A 10,078-nucleotide genomic window follows, 5' to 3' on the forward strand; every position below is an offset into this window, starting at 1 on the left:
TCATCAAAAATCTAAATTTGAGTCTTGTTTTTGAATACGAGGCTTATGCCAAATGGTTCTCTTGGATTCTCCCATCCCCAGTATCTCCATGATAGGTCCTGGTAGTAAGTGTAAGACATTTTGTCTGCCCTTGAGACACTCAAAATCAATTTAGGGAGTCAGTATTAAAAATATAATACAGACACTAATACAGGTGGGTATATAATAAAGTGCTTAGTTGGCAGCAGAAACCATATGTATTTTTAAGAGTTTAGAGAATGGAGTGATCATTGGGGGCTAGAGTAGTCAGGAATGTTTTCACGTAAGGGTTGGGATAAAAGGGCAAAAGGATTTTTTTTTTTTAAAGTATAGGAATATATAAACTTTATTTTTTTTTCTTTTTCTTTTTTTTAATTTTTTTTATTTTTTATTTTTTTTTATTTTATTTTTTATTTTTTTTTATTTTATTTTATTTATTTTTTATTTTTTAATATATGAAATTTACTGTCAAATTGGTTTCCATACAACACCCAGTGCTCATCCCAAAAGGTGCCCTCCTCAATACCCATCACCCACCCTCTCCTCCCTCCCACTCCAAATCAACCCTCAGTTTGTTCTCAGTTTTTAAGAGTCTCTTGTGTCTGGCTCTCTCCCTCTCTAACGTCTTTTTTATATAAACTTTATTTTTTTTTCTTTTTTTTTATTTTTTAATATATGAAATTTACTGTCAAATTGGTTTCCATACAACACCCAGTGCTCATCCCAAAAGGTGCCCTCCTCAATACCCATCACCCACCCTGCCCTCCCTCCCACCCCCCACCAACCCTCAGTTTGTTCTCAGTTTTTAACAGTCTCTTATGCTTTGGCTCTCAAGGGCAAAAGGATTTTAAGGACAACAACAACAATAACAAAAGTGACAGGATACTGACTTCCTTCTGTAAATCTACTTTCAATTAAAACTGTCTCTGCTTTATCAGTTTCACTTGTTGGTCCGTCCTCAGCCAGAAAACCGTGGATCAGAGCTTTTGTGAAATCCTGTATCATTTAAGCCCTGTGTTGCTCTCTTCTTGAAGTAGGCTAATTTGTGAACTGACAGCCACTAGGGATGCAGATTTGAGAGCAAACAATAGACTTTTCTCACACTTCCCTTTGAGTCCAGGAGGGAGCTAATAATTTCCCTCCAGGGTGTGCCAAACCTAGCAGGGGATGAGCAGTATGGATGGTGGAGTTGATGCAGGCAAGCCTTCTGGAGGGGCTTCTAAAATTCTCCTCTCTTTGAAGCAAGTCAGGATAGCGCATGTGGAGCTATCCTGAGTGTAGTGAGAACAGACCTACAAAACTTTCTCACTGTAGTGGGGCTGTGAGCATCCCCTACGGCCTCCCTTTTGGACAGCAGGGAGCATACCCCATGGAGTCACCAAGTCTGCAAGAGGTGGGAGAACACTTGCTACTCATTGAATCCTGCTCTCCTCTGCAGTGCTGACTGGAGGGGGGAGGCTCATCAGATTGAACTGTCTTCCCTTCTAAGAGGATACTTTTTCCCCCCCTCTTAAAACCAAGTTAGAATTTTTGTTTGAAAATGAATTCTTAGACTCTGGTTTTAGTTAGAAATTTCCATAGGGAACAATAGAACTATAGTACATTTCTAATTTAAAACTTTGCATTGTTGATGAAGTCTTGAAAATAACAAGACTAGGCAACCCAAACATCTGTTACTTTCAATCTTTTCTCTCTCAACTTGCAGCACGCTTGTGGCACTAGTCTTGGAATGTGGGAACTGTCTCTGATCAGTATTTTGGGGGGTTTTGGAATGCGCAAGAAAATATAGATAAGATTCTGCGCTCAAAATTTATAATGCATTGCAGATTGCACTGTGGGTTTCTGAAACAACAAAAAAATCATGGTGGGTTTTAAAGCAGTTTGGAAGAATAGCACAGCTCTTTGATGTAGGGTATTTAAATTAATGTTAGTCACAACATAAAGCTCAAATTTAAAATGTGTCTCCCTTCGATTACCACACATCAGACTACTTGTAATAGAGACAAAATTGTATTTCTTTAGAGGGAAATGCAATGCTATTTTGGTACTGGGAACAAAGGTTCTTGTTAGCCATATTGGGTCTGGTGCAGGCAAGTTTCAGCCAACTTGGCTGTGGACCAGTTGTGATGGCTGAGCAGGGTGGTTTTTGCTATTAGCAGCCTCTGGTAGGAAAGTGGGGCTGGGGCCTGGTAGAGGCAAAGGCCAAACTCCCAGCACTCTCTGATCTGAGACACAGAATGCTCTAGCTGCCTGGGCCATGGCTTCTGAGTCAAGGAGAACTGGCAGGTCACTGTGCATAGGCTCAGGAGAGATGCTTACTATTTAACAAAAGTGCTATTACAGTGCAACTTACCAAGAAGTTATCATCTTGCTCAAAATATCAAAGACTGTTTCTTTCCTCTTTTAAAATTTCCTTTTGAAGTGCCTGTGTTGGGCAGCCTGTAGCCTGGTCGAGAGGAGGTGTTGCTGAGAGGAGATTGTGTAGGGGAACAAAGTTTTTCCCTCCACTCTCTGATAGTGAGGTGTGTGAAATAAATGAACAACAGGCAGATTAATAAGAGAAGAGCTTTTATTTTATTTATTAATTTTTAGTATTATATACATGGGGATATTGCAGGAAAAGTAAATATCCTCCCCCAAATGGTGAGATTTGAGAGCTTTTATACTGTCTTAATAGGAGAAAGGGGGTGGAAATGTAGGCCACTTAGCAAAGACGAATGGGCCCTTAGAATAGACAGGAGGTGTGATAATTTGTGACAAAGTTTGTCAGGGGGTCGTGTTGACTTCTAGTCTTTTCTGTGACAAGACTCTATCGTTCTTGGTTGATTAAACTCCCAGGGAGAGGATTTATAACAATTGAGTTCCTTTTGGAGGATCTGTCTTTAGAGAAAGCCTCTCTGCATTTGCTGTTTTCATGTGTCTTCAGTTCAAAATAATCCATATACCAAAGTGGCATATTTCATGGGTGGCATGTCCTGAATTCATTCCTTTAGTGCCTAGTAGGTGACCTTATCTGGCCATCTGCAATGAGGTCCTGAGCTGATCTAGGTGGCAATACAGGATGAACAGGTGAACAGGTGTAGTCTGATGCTATCTCTAAAGGACAGGACAGAGAGATCTTGGTGTTTGAAGTCAGATACTCCAAGGAAGTTTGAAGCTAACTGTGGTAAAGTGATTGGGTCCAGGCCTGTGTGCTCCTCCTGGATGCTTTTCTGGACTCACCAAGTTCCCTTCTTTTTGGTGCTCTGTCTCATGGGGTTGACTTTTGGGTCTGAAGTAGTCAGGTCTTCTTGGTTCTTCAGCTTCACAGTTGGTCCTGTTTTTTCACAGCTGGCCATTTCCTCTTGTTAAGGCGAGTGTTGATCTCCCTGGGAGCATCAAGGACAGGAATGTTCTGTTTTTCCTTTCTTTCCCCCTGTATTCTGTGAGATGTCAGTCTTGACACTTTAAAAACTAAGCTGTTTCTTCTTGACTCCTACCCCCAGGGCTTTTTTTTTTCTTTTCTAATTGTTTTTCTTACCAAATAATAACTTCTGAAATGTATGTCATGTTTCTAAATCAGAATTAATACTGGATCTCTATTAGTTTGGAAATCTAGGGTCTGACTTTTATAATTACTAAGTTGTTTTCATCTTTGCAGAAGTCACTGCTTAGTGTTCTACCATGTTGGATTTTTCCTAGTTATATTCTTAGGATGGCTATATCCACCTGCTAACTCAGACACATATGATGGCCTGTGAGACCAGAGGATTGCTGTGTCACTGCAACAAGAGCAGTCCTTATCTGTAGTGTCAGCGTGAATGGCTTCCCACATGAGTAGCATCTCACATCTAGTACCCAAACTTGGTACATTGTTTCATGAATATAAAAGGCTGTTGAAATAGAAGTTTGCCAGAGTTAAAGAAGAAAAGTGAATGGCCAGCCCTCTTTCTCTTACTTTAGTACTGAAAACAGTGGTACGGTTACCTTATAAATTGCAACTCAAAAAATCACAAGTTTAAGCAGTCTTCCATGTAACTTCAGAAACATTTAAAAATAATTTCACTTTAAAATGTTGAATTGAAAGATGTAGAGAGGAAAGGTGCGTGTATAACCTGCTTCAGAGAATAGTTGCTGGTGCTCTTAGGTAGCTGGGGGTCATCTTACCTGCGTATGTCCTCTTTGCCCTTAGGCCTTGCTCTTGGCTTTGCTTTCACAGATATATTCACACATGAGGTTATATTCACATAATATACACAAATTTGTACACGTGCATCATACACACATTAGTGTACATGACACTCAATAAAACTGTGTTGAATCAGTTAATCATATACACTATAGAGAGTGTGTGTGTGTGTGTGTGTGTAGAGTATGTGTGTGTGTGTGCGTGCACGTGTGTGTGAGCATGTACATGGGTGCACACGCAGAGGGGGGTGGGTGGTTTTGCCTGTGCTCTGTAGATGCAGGCACTGAGAAGAGTTTTCTTCTGTCTCTGAAGTTTTTAGTGTGTAGCTTCAGAGATTTTCTTTCTGGATAATTCCTATTCAAAAAGTTTGAAGAAAATTTGCACAGCAATTTTGACTTACCTGTAGGTGGAAAAAAGGATAATTTTTACACTTTACAGCGATTTTAGATTTTTCATATGTGGATAATTCTATGAGTTTTCAAAGCAAAATTCACTTCAAAATTTCTTATTCTTTAAATTGAAATGGTTGAAAGTAATATTATAATATTTGCATTTTGCTTTTCATAATTATTACTATATATACACACATATATTTATGTAATTAACATTACTATGAATTTGTCGTTGGTTAGTTGCTTACCTTATCAATGCATTTTTAAAATCTTTCTGAAATCTACATATATCTTAGGCACAAAGGAAATACTCTTTTTCTTTTTAAAGCTCTGGAAAATCCACTTATTTGCTTTTAGCACTGGAAAAAATTTTGTTATTTTTGTTCAAGTAGGCATTTACCTCAAGCTGAAAAATAAAGCATACTTTTCCACCCTAAAAGTCTACTTTAATATCACCTTCAACTTAGTGCAATGGTAGCTAGGTTACTGTCTTCCTCACCTTATCCACTTTATCCCAGGGAGGTTCATAGTTAGGTGGCATTGGTCCCTTTTATATAGGTGACAGCATGTCCAGGAAATTTATGGTGGTGTAAAGCCCTATGGAGGATAGAAATTCTTTCCATCTGCAAGTGGAATTGTCTTCTTCTAACTGGTAAGAATAAGCCTTTCTTTCCCCCCAGTATTGAGAGAACTTCAAGGGTTCTGCAAACCAGGAGGAAAAATCTCATACAGTCTGAAAATACTGTGTTCAGGAAAGTTTGGCAATGGAGTGAAAACAGACCCCATTTTAGGATTCTAAGGCTGGGATGCAGCTGTTTTAGTGGGCTTTTGACATCTAGAATGGTCTCTTTTTATTTCTTGGAGAAATAAATTAACTGTAAAAAGGTAAGACTTTCAAGCTGTAATAATAAAGACTGAAGTTTAACTTACAAGGTCTTTCAGTAATACTAACTCAACTCTAATTCTGCAGTAGGCTCAGACTGGGTATTAAGTATTATTTTAAAGTATAGGGAACAAGGGGTATCTGAGTGGCTCAGTTGGTTGAGTGTCAAGCTCTCGATTTTGGCTCAGGTCATGATCCCCGGGTTGTGGGACCTAGCCTTGCATTGGGCTCTGCGCTGAGTGTGGAGCCTGCTTAAGATTCTCTTTCTCTCTGCCCCTCCCCCCTGCTTGCACATGTGCTCTCTCTCTCTCTAACATAAAAAAAAATAATGTATAGGGAGCAAAACATGTTGAATACACTGGCAAATATTGTTATTACATGAACCTCATGTTTGATGTTCCCCTACTTCTCTGGGTAGAATTCGTAACTACAGTCTTACTAAGCAGCAGCAGCACATTCACGCACATTTATATGTCTCAGATTATCTGAGACAGGGGTTGGCAAACTAGGACTGCAGGCTGACTGTAGCCCACCACTTGTTTTTGCAGATGAAGTCTGGACACAGCCATGCCCATTTATTTAAGGCTTATCTATGGCTGCTTTTGTGTTAAACAGCAGAGTAGAGTATTTGTGATACACATTGTTTGGTTTGCAAAGCAAAAGATATTCCGACCCTTAGAGAAAAAGCTTGCTAATCTATCAGTTTTCTTCTCTTTTCCTCACTGATGGTATCATAGAAAACCTTCAATAATATATATTAACCATCTTGTGACTAACACCTCTCTTTTCAAGAGCAAAGGTAAAACAAAAAGAACAAAAACAACAGTCTCCCCCAAAACAAAAAGTCCTTACAAAATTTAAGATGTCCTGGTATAAATTAAACTCATAGGATCATGAAATAAGCTCATTAAAATATGCTGATGTTAATGAAAAATTTTATTCTTGTCAGGCAGCATAATGGAAAAAGAATATTTGCCTATGAATCAGAGGACTTTTGTTCCCATTTCAATTTTGCCATTCTCTAACTCAGGTATTGGCAAATTTCTTTGGTACAGGGTGAGATAGTAAGTACTTGAGGTCCTGTGGGCCATATTTATTTTATTTTATACAAAAGAGGAGGTGGGCTGGGCTTAGTCTGCAGTCCCGTGTTTTGAGCACCTGCTCTCCTCATAAGCCATAACCTCCATGGGCTCCATTTTCAGGAGAACGAAATCAACAATACTTTCCAGTTTTAATATTTTTCTATCCTGTTATGTGAATCAAAGTCAATGTTTACACTTGGCTAAATTTTATATGAATCATTTTCTTACCACATGGCAAGTAGAATCAGAATAATACAGGTGAAATAGCATGTGACAGGAAACTCAATTTTGACATTTCCTAGTATATGATTCTCTGTTACCTTGTAATAAATTGATTCCAAACTTAAAAATGTAACACAACCACTATTTGCTCTTACTCTTAATTTTGTGGGCCAGAGATTTAGGAAGGGCGTGACTGGACAGTTTTCCCTGGGTTTTTTTTTTTTTATGTGGTTTTTGTTAGATGTCAGCCAGGACCATGGCCATCTGGTGGCCAGGCCATCCAAGATGCCTGACAGTGGACGCTGTCCATCAGCTGCAAACTTAGCTGGAGCTGTTGATGAGAGCACCTACACGTGTCCTCTTCACCACAGAGATCTTGGAGTGGTCAAACTTTTTGCATGGTGCTTGGCTTATCCAATGGTGAATTTTCCTAGAGAATGAGGTGGAAGCTGCATGACCTATTCTGACCTAGCTTCTTAAGTAAAAGTCACAAGTTTGCTCAGATTCAAGTAGAGAGAGGTAGATCCACCCAACGTGAGAAATGTCAAAGAATTTGTGGCCATATTTTAAAATCACCACACCCAGCTTTTGTGATTTTTGAGTTTATAACTCTTAACACTAAATTAGTAGAATTTTTATACCACTTCTTATTTAATTAACCAATTTATTAGGGGCATTAAGGGCAAGATAGCATGTTTAGGAACATCTTAGACCTCAAATGAAACTGACATATACATATTATATTATATATAGACATATATATTTTATATATATAAAATATATACGTATATATTTTATATATATATTTTTTATATATAAAATATATACATATATATTATATATATATATATATATATATATATAAAATATATATATAGGAGACAGACATATACATGCATGCACGTACACTGGGAAATTATTCATCCTTAATAAAAAAGGGAAACCTGTCATTAGTGACAATACGGATGAAACTAGAAAACATTAGTCTAAGTGAAATGATCTAAAAAAGTATAACTCAGGGCAGAATTGTTGTTACCAGGGACTGCAGGTAAGGGATATAGGAAGATGTTGGTCAAAGGGTATAAACTTTCAGATGTAAGTATGAGTAAGTTCTGGAGATCTTTGTACAGCATAGTGACTATAGTTAATAATAATGTATTGTGTACTTGAAGCTTGCTAGAAAAATAGATCTTACGTGCTTATCACATACACATACACAAGAAGAAAAGAGGTAACTGTGTGAGGTGATGGATTTTTAAATTAGCTTCATTAATCATTTCAAAATGTAATCACCTCAAAATGTATATCTATATGAAAACATTACATTGTACATCTTAAATATGTACAATATTTGTCAGTCATATCTCAATAAGTTGGGGAAAAATGAGATTAGAAAAGTGGTGTAGGTGGGAAATTCAGGTAGGCCTTGTCAGCCATGGGAAGGAGTTTGGATTTTACTGAGTAAAATGAGAAGTCATTACAGAGTTTCAAGCAAAGGGGTAATATTCTCTGACTTAGATTTTTGATATCACTATGACTGCTGTGTAAATAATAGCCTATATTTTTGAGGAGGTGGGTGGGTAAGAATGGAGATGGAAGGCTCTAATTGGAGGCTTTTGCATTGTCTTGTGCACCAGATGTTCGTGGATTGCAATAGGGTGTTAACAGTATGGGTGATTAGAATAAGTAAAAATAAATGACAGACTGTCCCCATTTTCCAGATAAGTCATAGAATGAGTGTAACCAATTTTTAATGAAGTGGTAAACTGGTATTCGAATCTACATCTAATTTCACAGACCAACTTTAGCCAAATGTCATGTAGATTTGTCACATTTAAAATTAATAAAGTCCAATTAAGTGAGATTTAACTATAATTTAGGTGGATTAGGCCAAATTAAAAGACATTAACCATGCTCCTATCTGTAGACAATTTCTACGATCATGTTTCTTCATTTTATCCATGTAGAAAGTATTTAAAATATAATAAATTGGATGAAATGTAAACTATATCACCATTTTGTTACATGATTTTTATGGCAAATTAGGAAATCTCTGCAGATGTAAAACCCAGAGCCACATAAACACATTCTTCATAACCCTGAGGAACAAGGCCTAATAGTCAACCTAAGAAAGTTTATTATTATCAGTTCCAGGGATTGATAAATGATCAATAATGTATCTGAAATTTGTTTTTCTTCAGGTTCAATAAGGATGGAAAAGAGTACTGATAGCAATTTGGAAGCAAATCTAAGGAGTGCATACTTTTCATTAAAAGGTAGAGGTTACTAGAACTATTCCTTGTGGTATCTTAAAGAGCCTGGAGAGGTTCCCTTGTTTAGATCTTTCTTCCCTTCTGCAAGGGTGGGCGGGAGGGAGACTCTTCAGTTCTATTCTTGCTGCAGTACTTTAAAAAATGTTTATTGGAAAAGAAATTGACTCCTTTATCACAAGGTTCACGGAATCTTTTTTGTATTTTCTTCACTGCGTTTACCTCCTCTGTGATCTCTCTGAGTTACTGGCAAGGTGATTTACTTGTGGCTCTAAAACCCTCTGTTCCTTGATTTATAGGTTATTTCGTGCTTCCTCTCTTCCACACGATCAAGATCTTCAAAGTAAGCATCTTTCAAAGGAGCGACAAGCAAAATACAGCTGCAGGATCAGTAACTCCCTGTTAAGCAGCTTTGCCTGCTGTCACTATTGACTGCTGGAGGTGGTGATCCATGTCAGTCACTAAAACGACACCTTGGCAAGACTGCAATCTGCTCCCAGGGTTTTTGTGTATGAGAACACTTAGATAATGAGATTTTCATATATTCCCAGCAGCTCACACAGTGCCTGGAAAAGAGTAGGTACCTGGTCAATATTTACGAAGATTAACTATGAAACCATATTTTGAAGGCTTTGCTAACATGTCATAGGCAGATTTGTTGCAGAATGAAGCAATGCAAGAATTTCCTCTTCCATCTTGGACAAATTTTATTAATACTAGAATAAATAACTCTCCAAGCAGGCGGAGACTTTTAGTGAGACTCAATGGATGGATATAAACTTATATTTTTAAGCCATCAAACTAAGAAGAGGTTAAGACTAACGTTTACTTATTAAGATAATTTCCTAATCATTCTTATAAGAACTTAATGAGTGACAAACTGACGCTGGATATAAATTTATGATTTCCCAAAATAACATTTGATTGGTTTGAGTGATGTCTTACATCAAGTAATCATAGTTAATTTTTGCTTCTGGAGAGATTTGACTTTACCAGTCTATCATGTCATCAGATGTATTTCAAGAATGATTTCTTTGTCTGTT

The 10,078-nt window shown here is 37.5% G+C and overlaps 1 long non-coding RNA gene across 1 annotated transcript in view; it reads left to right on the plus strand.

Annotated features, from left to right (window-relative positions):
• Positions 1-9,595, plus strand: part of LOC109275069 (uncharacterized) — a 177,450-nt gene extending 167,855 nt beyond the window's left edge. Inside the window, exons 4-5 of the long non-coding RNA XR_002083961.2 lie at positions 8,967-9,041; positions 9,335-9,595. This is a non-coding gene — a long non-coding RNA (uncharacterized LOC109275069). The remainder of the gene's footprint in view (positions 1-8,966; positions 9,042-9,334) is intronic.
• Positions 9,596-10,078: the final 483 nt, after the last annotated feature.

This window comes from Panthera pardus, unplaced genomic scaffold (assembly GCF_024362965.1).
Source record: "Panthera pardus isolate Hobbes unplaced genomic scaffold, ASM2436296v1 HiC_scaffold_2, whole genome shotgun sequence".
NCBI classification, from domain to species: Eukaryota; Metazoa; Chordata; class Mammalia; order Carnivora; family Felidae; genus Panthera; species Panthera pardus.